Source organism: Ictidomys tridecemlineatus, chromosome 4 (genome assembly GCF_052094955.1).
Source record: "Ictidomys tridecemlineatus isolate mIctTri1 chromosome 4, mIctTri1.hap1, whole genome shotgun sequence".
Lineage (NCBI taxonomy): Eukaryota > Metazoa > Chordata > Mammalia > Rodentia > Sciuridae > Ictidomys > Ictidomys tridecemlineatus.
Window position 1 is genome coordinate 170558306 of NC_135480.1, and position 11732 is coordinate 170570037.

Consider the following 11732-nt stretch of genomic DNA (forward strand, 5'->3'; position numbering starts at 1 on the left):
AAATTATTGTTAGGATTTGGATTGGGAATATGCTGTATCATAGATCAAAATTATTATATTGACATTTTAGCAAAAATTGAACACTGCAGTTAACATAGATATAAGACATTTAAAATTAATAGTAGATTATCTTATATTTCAGTAGATTATCTTATATTTCCAGTTTTTTGAAGTAAAAAAGTGCTTATTTTAGTCAACAGCAAAAATATTAAGTTGTATTAATCCATTCCTGACCCAGAGTGTCCCACTCTGACATGATGTGATTTTCCAACTTCCTTCCAATGGCAGCCTCAACTTTGAGGAGGCTCTGCTGGCCAAGGATTCCCATAAAGGAAACAAATATTCCTTGCTGCACTATGCATAATAATGATTTAAGGTCAGTAGGAAGCCATATATAGTAATGAATTTGTGGTTTTCAGAGCTAAATTCTCCAGAGCAAATTGGAGATGGATAGTGTGATGGATCTCAGAATCCCAAAGAACATAAATAGTGAGAAGAATCCCTGGTGCATACAATTGTATCCATGGAAGCCAATAACACAAATATACTGTAGGAGACCAGAACCATCTGATGCTCACAACAACCATTCTCAGGACACTTTTCTGTATCCCCAGGGATACTTCAAAGGTTCTTTTGTCCTTGACAGATCTGGTTGTCCATAAAAGAGATAACTTTTTTCTAGGCCTAACACCTCTAGGAAAGCTTATACTTTGTGGTAATATCAGAGCCTGGGGCTGGGTAAAGTCAAGTAAGATATTGCCAAGTCATCTTTGAGGGATTTTGTTTGCAGGTCTCTGATAACAGCAGTATATGCCTGAGGAAAGTTTAACAGGATCCTTCAAAGAAAACTGGAGATCAAACTCCAAGATGGTACCCCTTCTGATTCAGGCAGCAGCAGGCATGCAACTAATGGCTGCTCACAATAAAGAGCCATTTTTGAAAATTTTGCATACTCCCAGGATCCTGGATTTTCTGGTAGTACCAGACCCCCTCCCCCCCCCTTTTTTTTTTTTTTTTTTGTCCAGAGTGAGGAACAGAACCACTGCCCAGGGAAATGGGCTGGCAGAACTCTTATATTTCCATATTTTTAATAATTGATCAACCTAAAAGAATCCAGTCTTTCTGAGTAGCTAATTGCTACTAATTTGGAGATTCCTTTATAAAAGTTTAGTATATAATGTATCAGCCGAATGTATTTGCATTTCTAAATTATTACTTAGGTTATATTCACATGAACTCTTTTATTTTTTTCACTTCCAACATTCACAAATATCCTTTCAAAGAAAATTGATGAAGAATATACAGTTTTCTCAAAAAGTGTATCACAACTTATCATCAACCATTCAGTATATCTTGTCATATGGACAGCAGAAATCAATTTACTGATGAACTATTAGTATTTATTTTAAAAAGTGACTGGTCCATTTTGGTATTTACAAAGTGATCACAAGAACCCTTTTACTTTTTCTTGCACAAATATATGTCAGGCTTCTCTTGTGCCCATAGGTTCCTGAAACTTTAGGTTCCTCCCAAGTCTGAGCAAGCAGGAACACATGAAATGTTGTTGGGATTACCAGCAGCCTGAGAGCTAATTCCTGGAGGTGTGAACCGGCTGGGAAAATAAAAAGTCTGAAAATAATGAAAAACAAAAGATACTACACAGAATATTATTTTTGAAGCATGGGCCTAGTGCGTCCTCCAGCCCTGGTAGGGACTGGAAATGAATAAGAAAAAAGGCCCAAATCTTTTATCTAAGGGGAAATACATCAGAAGATTTTACTGTGGCAGGATTATTGAGGAAAACAGAATAAAAAAATGGGAAAAACAAGTTGTTCTGGACTAGGGAGATTACGCCCATCTCCAGGGAAGGCAATTGAACCTAGGTTTGTGAGCTAAGGTAGGGTATCAGCTTTAATCTAAGCAACTTGAAACCAGTGGGTTCACACCAGGAGTCTTCAGAGAAGCAAACCCCCTTCCTTATGATGGTTCAAACAAACCCATAATTCATACATGGCCTCCAACACAATGTGTCCTCTTATCTCATCCACAGCATTAGGTGAACAGATTGGAACACTTTCCTGTCAAATAATACTGATCACGAAGGCTGCTTACTCCCCATCATTTGCCCAATTTCTCTTTACATTCTTACTATTTTCCCCTTTGAGAAGGGAAAATGTGTGTTGGTTTAGTTTGGAGATGTCAGTTATCCCTGAGTGGAAGTCATTTTTCTATTGCAATATACTTTCCATGTAGATATGGATTAGCTTCTATTTGGCATTTATAGAACTGTACCTTTGACAAACATGTATGCAGTCACATAAGACTTTTTAAACAAATTTTAAAATAAATTATGCTCATATTTTTTGTATCATGAATTTTCATGTACATGAGAGGAATTGCTGCCCATCTTTAAAGTGACACTTATAGCAAAACTTCAGAAATAATTACTAAACTGTTATGTTCACAAAAAAAAAAACTATTTAAAAATTTTAAGTTTTTCACTCAAAACATAATTTAAGTATAATGTCCTGAAGTTTTAAATTTTTTTTCTTCAAAGATCATTTTTATGGCTATTTCAAAATAAGTTCAAAGTTTTAATTTCAAAAGCAAGTAATTTGTTTTTCAGTGGTAATATACATACATAATTTGGCAGAAAATCATGTTGTGGTAAATAAAGAACATTCTCAATTAAGGAACATGATTACTTGAAATCATGGTGAAATATTTTACCATCTGAAATAGAAACTATAGTTTTCAAAATCTGTATTCACACACATATACACCACATATACGCATATGTACACACATGCACACACACACGACTTACATGTTCTACTAGTTATACAGAAAATGAGAAAAAATCCTTTCCATATTAAATTCAAACTTAACAAGTTGTCTTATTTTTTGTCCCCTAAATATGGCAATCTTACTGCAACACAATTTACATTTAATGTAATTGTGTTATTTATGTTATGGTTCAATCATGCCCAAAATCAGTAATAACTCACTTTAGAATAGAGTTGGCCACCATTTTTGTCTAGTTTTGTGATCTTTGGTCTCTCTAGCTAGTACTCAACTCTGTTGTTGTGGAGAACATACAGTCATAGATAATGCATAAATGAGCACAGATGTCTTTCAATAAAAATTTATTGGTGTTTACTGAAATTCACACTTCATGCAATTAGGAATGTGTCATAAAATAGTATTCTTTTATCTTTTCAAACCATTAAGAAATACAAAAACATTCTTAACCCATGAGCCACTAAAACAGGTTCAGATTAGAATTGGAATGCAGGCATCATTTTCTGATTCCTGTTCTGGAGAAATGAAAATACAAAATAGTCACGAAGAAGCTGGTGCTAGATTTATTTTAAGAAATTATTCATCATGGCAGGTACACCATCTTTCTTTTCCTTCCATGTTCAAATGGATTTTTAAAGTGTCCCAACCTTAAAGGATTATTACATAAATCAAACAAAATATCTGGCTATCAGATATATCAGATATGATACATGACTAAATTAGAATTTCAGATAAAAGACAAATTTTAGCATATGTAAGACACAGATATGGCACAGTTCACACTTATAGTGAGCAAAGTTCATTTTTATATGAAATTCAAATTTAACTGAGTGTCTTATTCCACCCCACCCCAAATCTAGCAACCTTTATGCAACAGTTTTCAAATTTTAATGTGATTGTTGTTTTTGTTTTGGTTAGTTAAATCTTATTCAACATCAGTACAAAACCTCTGAAATTATTGAATGGATAGACTACAAACAATTTTCAAAAGTGAAAGCTTTTGATGAATTTCCAGACTTGGAAACTTTCAACATATGTGGTCATGAAAATTTATACCTATAATAGCAAACTGGGAACTACAAACAATTAAAACAAAGGCGCGCAAAGACTTTAAATACTGAATTTAAAAAGCTGCAATTGAACTTAGGAAGAATTTTTCAATGAAGTTTCTGTTTCTAATTATAAATTTATACCTGTACTGCAATCAAATTAAATTGAGAGGACCTATGATTTTGCAACTTAATTTTGGTAAACATTTAAAATAATTATAAATAGAGAAAACTTATGTGATGAGTTTTGACTTACAAATATATTTCATCAAGAAAGATATTCAGCATAAAACAAAAAATCAGTAGCTGTTTAAATATTTTGGTTAAAATATTTACACACTCGATACAAAATTAAAATTAAGAATATCTTCCACATAGTAGAATTTGTTATGAACTTATTAGAAGAATATCTGAGAAAAAAAAGAAAAGGAAATATTTTCTCAAAACTGCAATGTTCCACAAATAAATTGAAATAGAAAATGAAAATAATTAATCATGTTTTAATTATGGAAAATGACTTAAAAGAACACTGGGGGTAAGTAAAATTTAAAAGCCATATTGTAAATCATTTTTGAAAAGGGCTATTTTGCTTAATTGAATCAATTAATTGGTATGTAAATGTTTGTGAAATTTTGGTTTTAACAGTAAATCATATGATACTCGTTTTTTTCTTTCAAATCCTACTGTGTGTAGCGTTCTTGATCAGGGTGAATCAGCTCCTTCTTGGCACCACTCTTTCCAGAATGTATTTCTACTATTTTGTGTTTAGCCATGTATTTTATTTATTCATCTGAATATCATCCTCTTCCTTAAGATTTTTGACAACAGATTTTTACTTTCTTATTTTTAATTTTGAGTTCCTAAAATACCAAATTCAGTGTCTCTTAGAATCTTTTTTTAACTGAATTAGAATCATAGTCCTTAAAATGTGAATAAGGCTTGTATTTTCATTTTAAATTTACTTCCTATTTAAGTTTCAGGTTTAGTGTTTCAAATCTTTGGTTCTGGTGCCATAGGAAGTAGAAATGTTGGAGGTATAATGGGCATCATTTTTCTTTCATTTCACTACCTAGAAAATAAATTAAAAGTTGGAGTTGTCACAAAGGCTTATATTCCTTGAAATGGGCTATGCAGGTCTCCTTGACCCCAGGAAACAGAAAATAACAGGTGATTTGTTCTTTGGGTTATTGAGGACTGCAGAGGCCCCTGTTTCCAGTATAGGATATTACATTTATTTATATGTGGACACTCTGCCTACTTCCAAACAGTATTTTAAACAATTGGTAGAAATATATTCTTCGAATTAATTATGGTTAATCTTATAAATGTATGTGTACAATGCAATGATAAAACATGTGTATGGTCTTTAATTATTAAATAAGAGGAATTAATATTTTCATTTACTTAAATATTTTTTATTGTTTCTTTGATAGTAAACATTGTGTTTGTATTGGATACAATATAAAAGTATTGGTAGCATTTTCTGCTAACTTGCTTTCAGCTAGTGTCTTTCTTATGTTTAAAATTTTCTTCTCAAGTTCATGCACATTCAGAATTTAAGAATTTTGAGGGGATTAAAATAAAGCAAAGTAAGTTATATGCATTTATAAAATGAGCCCCACTATTCTATCTGACTATAATGCACTAATAAAGAAAACAAGTTATTGTTGGTATTGTGTGAAATTAATCTTTGGCCCCAATCTTGATTTTTATATCTGGATGATTGATGCATAAGTACAACTATTCATCATCTTTTGGTCATATGGAATACAAAGTAATGTTGTAATATATGTATACAGTGTAGAATGAATGACTCATACCCCTCACCTAAAATTTATAGTTTTGACTAGCATCTCCTATTGCCCCCACCCCATGGTTTCAGGGAACAACCATTCTTCTGTCTATGACTTCAATTATTTTAGATTCTATGTACAAGTAAGAACATGTGGCATTTATCTTTTTGTGTATAGCTTATTAGCCTAGTCTTCCAGTTTCATCAATGTTGTCTTGAATAATGGAATTTATTCCTTTTAAGGTTGAAGAATATTCCATTGTATACATAACCACATTTTATTTATCAATTTATCTGCTACTGAATACTTGCTAGCCAGAAAATACTCATATAAAAATTCATTATTCAAAAAATATATGAATGACACATAGTAGACAAATTGATTAAAATATGTGAAAATGTATCAAGTCATGTGTTCATAAAACTTTATACAAAAAATATAGTTTTTGCTTTACTAAGCAAAGAATTTTCTTGAAAAAGTTAATTTTAAAAAGTAGTTCTTAATATATTTATTGTATATGGCCTCAAATATAACAAACCCCTTAATTATCTTATTATATGTAAATACACATTTCAAAAATTGTAAAATTTTTATTATTTGAACATTCTTTTTAATCTCAAAAAAATGGCCTGTTTTGAATGATAAATTATGTGGTCCTTTTTTACATATATGTTTCTTCCTTTTCTTCAAAATTTCCTTTGCCTTTTCCAAATGCTTAGTGGATGTTTAGACCTAAAAATATTTCTTGTAGTTCAAAGTTTTCTATTCTAAAATGCACAGGTTTAAAAGAAATCACTTGCTCTGTTACTGCATCAGGTCCATAGGTAGGAGAGCTTCTTTTACATAATTTGTTTTCTCCTGCCTTGCATATATATGACCCTAAGTATATAATAAATAATATTAACAATTTCTTTTCTGAATTCTTAGGGTTCACTCCTTGAAATATTAATTGGAAATAAATGTATGCAATTGAAGGAAGAAATATATTTTCTCTGCTTCATGTATTTGAAAAAGCAAATAAATTTAGTAACTATCAGCATAGTGGCAGTCATGACAAAAAGAATGCTTTTAAATTTCATTTGAATTTAATTTAAAAATATTTTTAGATAAGAAAGACAAGTCTCTGAAACATTTTATGTTTATAGGCACTGAATAAAAGAAAAGCATGTAAATTATAGGTTTATAAATCAGAAACTACCTAATAGTTACTTAATAGAATTGTAGTGCTGTCCAGTCTGTTCACTTAGGTGCATGTACAATATTTTTGCTTCCATCAGGGATAAGCTTTGTGTATGTGTGTACTGTCATAGGAGAAACTCTTTGAGCGATTGATAATAGATTTAGAGGTGATTGAAATGGTCACAAGGAGCATATACAATAACAGTCAAATTAATATTTTTAAGTTAGCAAATTTGTTTTTTTCAATTTTTTTATTCTGTGTCTTTGTCTCTTCTTTATTTCAGCAAAGATCAACATGAACCATTCTGTAAGTTCACTATTTCTGGAAAGTGTTGGAATCATACTTCAAAAGGCCAAAGATTATTCATTCCTATTTTGAAGAATACTGGAAACAGGCAATAGCAAGCCCTTGTCTGTCATTAACTTTAGTACTTTCATGATGTGTTGATTAAAATGTGTGCCTTACTTATTACATATTTTTAAGGAAAGGTTTACTTGGCTTGGTATAATGACGTACCTCCATCATGTGAACGTTAATAATAATAAGATTATTTTTATGTTTCTAATTAAATTTCTGTTTGGTGGTGGAATATGACTCAATGAGCAATACTGTGATTTTTTGGTCTTCTTCTTGTTTTAAAATCATAGCATATTAGGTAAATTAAATATTTCCAATAGAAAGGGGTAGGACAAGGCTATAAAATCCTTAGCACTTGATTTTTTTTTTCTTCAAAAAATTCTGGTCCAAAGTTTTAAGAAGAGATTGATTTTAAAACCTTCTCCTGATTCTTTGAAATTAGAATATTTACATTTAATTATAAGTAGGTTTTGTTTCTACCTATGTACTTCAAAAGGAACACCAAATTAACAAAACGTGAGGAGATGGACAGTATGGAAAGATATAATTTTAGGATAGTAATAACAGTACTATATTATCACAGAAAAGTCAATAGTTTTCCTAAAACACATCTAGTCTGCTGGAAGAAAATACATTTCTCACAAATCAAATAAAGTACATTATATTGATCACAGACAGCCTATATCACTAACAGAAAAAAAAATTTTAAAGCCAGATTTTGTGCCTAGATAAAATTTAAAATTTACATATACATTAACAAGTCTAATTGGTATGCTTCAGGTGTCCAGATATTTGATGTGCAAAATAATGAATTAAATGAGACATCCTCATTTTGTCCTTGACAGAATTTTGCTTGAACTCACTACAGATTAGGATTCAGACAATAGCAATTAGATCATTATTACCTTGCAGCTATTCCTTATGGGGAAAATGGTCTCATCATTCAATAGAATGAATGAGTCACCAAAGAATGGTAACTCTTAAAGATTCAAGATGAAGGTCAAGACTCAAAAATACCTTGTGTAGAAGCTTCACAGAATATTGTATGCATTGTTTCTATTATTCCATCCTATTTAACTGTGAGGAATGGATTATTACTATGCTTATTTTTAGGGTGAACATAAATACTGTTGTAGTTTGCATATGATTTGAGTCTCCTCCAAGGGTCCACCTGTCCACCTAGGGTGGTGTCATTTGGTGGCGTGCAACCTTTAAGAAATGGGGCTTAATGGGCAACCACAGGGGTTGTGCCCTTAAGAGGAATTAAGGTATTTCCCATGGAATTGTGAATCAGTTCTCCAGAGAAGATTGCTACAAAAGGAATAAGCCTGGGCCTCACCTGGCTATCTCTTTCTGGTTATAATAGAATTGCTTGCTTCAAATGCATTCAAACCATGATATGTCACCAATACTACCCTCACAAAGACTGAAATAGTGGGACCATGTGATCTTGAACTTTGAGCTCTAAAAGCTGTGAGCTAAAGAAACATCTTTTCTTCATAAATATCCTGCCTCAAATGTTTCCTTATAGTAATGAAAATCCAACTAATTTACATACTTAGATTAAGTGTCCTTGGTCTGCTTGGTATGCAAAAGTAATATATACAATTCAAATTCTGTATCTAATCTAAGATCTTGTAATGTTAACATTCAACATTTAATTAAGCAGTGATAGAAATTCAACATAGTTCATTGAAGAAAAAATTGGAAAATGTGATTCTCTGAATAGAAACATACTACATGTTACTTTCTTTCACCACTTAATTACGTACTGTTAGACCAGGATGCAAGAAAAGACCACTGACTCCAATTAAAATCAAATTAAAGCAAGCTTATTATTTCGACCGGCCGGGCTGCCTTTCCCTCCCAAAACGGCTGGAACAAGACAGCCGCCCCACTTTCCTACAGCCCAGCTTTATAGCCCAGCAAGTTACACAAAGGGGGGTTACAGATAACAGAACTCTGACAAGCATCACACTAATGGTAGTTTACATTTTTTTGCTGGCCCCAACATCAGAATTTATGAGGATCATTAGAGCCTCAGAGAGGGTGGTTGTCTGGCCAGGGAAGGCCAATATTTATGAGGTGTCACTAAAGTTTCAGAGACGGCTGCTATCTGGTCAGAGAGCCAGGCATGGATGAGTTCAAGGCACGGGCAGGCATTCCAAACAGGTTCAGAATTTGCAGTAATTTATAGTAAAGCCAAAATTATCTTTTCATGGCTTTGTGGCAAGATGGCTTCCAATTTTAATAAAAGATCAGGTTGGGTTTATCAGTACAAAACTTTAAATTTTTAGGTGCCACAACTATTCTATTAGTATTAATGAATCATTCTCAAAGACAAAGGATTTGAAATCCTTCAATGATCATAATGAAGCCAGAATTAGGGAGACAGTACAGATGGGTAAATCAAGTCAGGTCAGATCAAGAAGGCCAATTTTGAGTGAGTCTGGGAAGTCAGAGACTGTTCCCCGAGGGAGTGAAATGTTAATTCCTTCAAAGCCCTTCCTGCACATCTATCAAGAATCTGCCCCTGCTCCAATGTGTTGCAAAGGTAACCTGTCCCAGGAATGGCCCCTCCTGAAAAGGAGCTTTAAGGTTGCTAATTAATGTGTCCTGGGCTGCTCTATCCTGGCTTTCCCCCTTCAGCCCACCTGAAGATAAGGAGAAAGATTAGGGGAAGAGGGCAGGAGAGCAAAGGAAGCCTAAGACATATAAAAGGCAGAACACCTTGCTTCTGGGAATACAACATCCCAGCTGTGGCCCCCTACTCCCTCCTGGAAGAAGTCTATGTTACCGCTTTTTAAATACCCTTCTTTATATGCTTGCCTCGGCAGACTTTTCTAATGTTCAAACCTCAACATGTGAGGGAATAGAACTCATAACTCGAGGCAACAATAGCACTACCATATCATTTGGATACTATAGACATCTATGCTTCTTCTGAAACAAACAAATCAATGAAACCAAAAAGAAATAAACTGAAATTCTTTTATATGATGCTTATCTAACACTTCACATCTCCTTGCCTCACTTGGTTAATGAGAAAAATATTATACAATGAGACTTAAATATTTTTTAAAGTACTTAAAAGTGCACTTTAAATTATCAATAGAGAATATATAATACAATGAATTTACAAATTTTTACAAAAACCTAGTCATTTAAAGTTTTATTATTTTGGGGGGGAATACCAGGATCGAGCTCAGGGGCACTTGCCCATTTAGTCACATCCGCACTCCTATTTTGTAGTTCATTTAGGGTCTCAATGATTTGCTTAGCACCTTGCTTTTGCTGAGGCTGGTTTTGAACTAGTCATTCTCCTATCTCAGCCTCCCCAGCCACTGGATTACAGGTGTGCGTACCTGGCCAGAATTTTATTTTTCAAACTTGAATTATATTATGGTTTAGGCTTGGAATTCCTCACCTTTTCCCCAAATTTTATGAGTTGATAATTGAGTAATGCCAGGAAGAAAATAAAAAGGTGAATGAGTTTATTTCTGAAACTGTAACAAATTCTCATGGCAATAGTACTCTAATAGCAATAATATCACAACTCTGATATTTTAATCCTGTGCTTTAGAGAAAGTCCAAATGATAGCAATGGGTTGTACCCATCCCAGAAGAAATCTTGACTGATATTTAGAAACCATTCAAATAATGTGTACTATGCTAGGTGCCTACTAGTTACTACTGAGGATTTAACTTTAAAGGAAACGTCTCCTTTCTTCTTTCTGTTGTTTACATTTCATTAAGTTTGGATATGAAATGAGCATGTACGTAAAATAAAATATGAACTCAAATATTGATAAGTGTACTGAAAAAAAATTAGTGAAGTAGAAAATAGATCCTCACCTGAGTGAAGAAGGAGAGAAGACAAGTTCTGTCTCAGAGAGATTTCCTCATTTGAATCAGACAACACAGTGAATGATGTTTACAACTTTTCTAAGTACTCTCTAGAAGGGGTTCATCTCTTGCCATAGTCTGTATGCATTGAAGGGAAGTGAATTTAATGAGCACTATGATGTTTTGGTGTAAGAGGGCTTAATTCTCTTGAAGAAAGCAGATTTAGAAGGAGACATTAAAAAAAAATAATAATAATCACCCTGGGTTGACTGAATTTTAATTTAGACCTGAATATTGAGAAATCAATCATATTAAGGGTCTTGTGCTATAGGAAGAAGGAATAATATGTGCAATAAGTTTGAGGTTAGAATAAAATCATCCTGTGGATCAATCCTCTGCTGGCCTTTATGGTGAATTAATTGGGCTACCAGAAAAACAAATTAATTGGCTCCGAGAAAAATATATATAATATGAATTCCAACATACAAGATGTCTCTAGATTTCAAAAGGAGTACATTAAATCTTGATAAGAGGGAAAAATAGATATCTCATATCATTTGTTCTGATCCTTTGAAGTTTGCCAGAAAACTTAACATTTCTATTCTGTTCCCCATTGGAGTTCACATCATCTGTCAAATCACTAAACTTAGTAAAAATTTTTAATTTACTTTCTTTCTTCAATTTTATAGTGAATATGAACAAATT

General features: G+C 32.8%; 1 pseudogene; it reads right to left on the reverse strand.

The window, feature by feature from the left end:
- Positions 1-421: 421 nt before the first annotated feature.
- LOC101954796 (all-trans retinoic acid-induced differentiation factor pseudogene) lies at positions 422-7349 on the reverse strand (annotated as a pseudogene).
- Positions 7350-11732: the final 4383 nt, after the last annotated feature.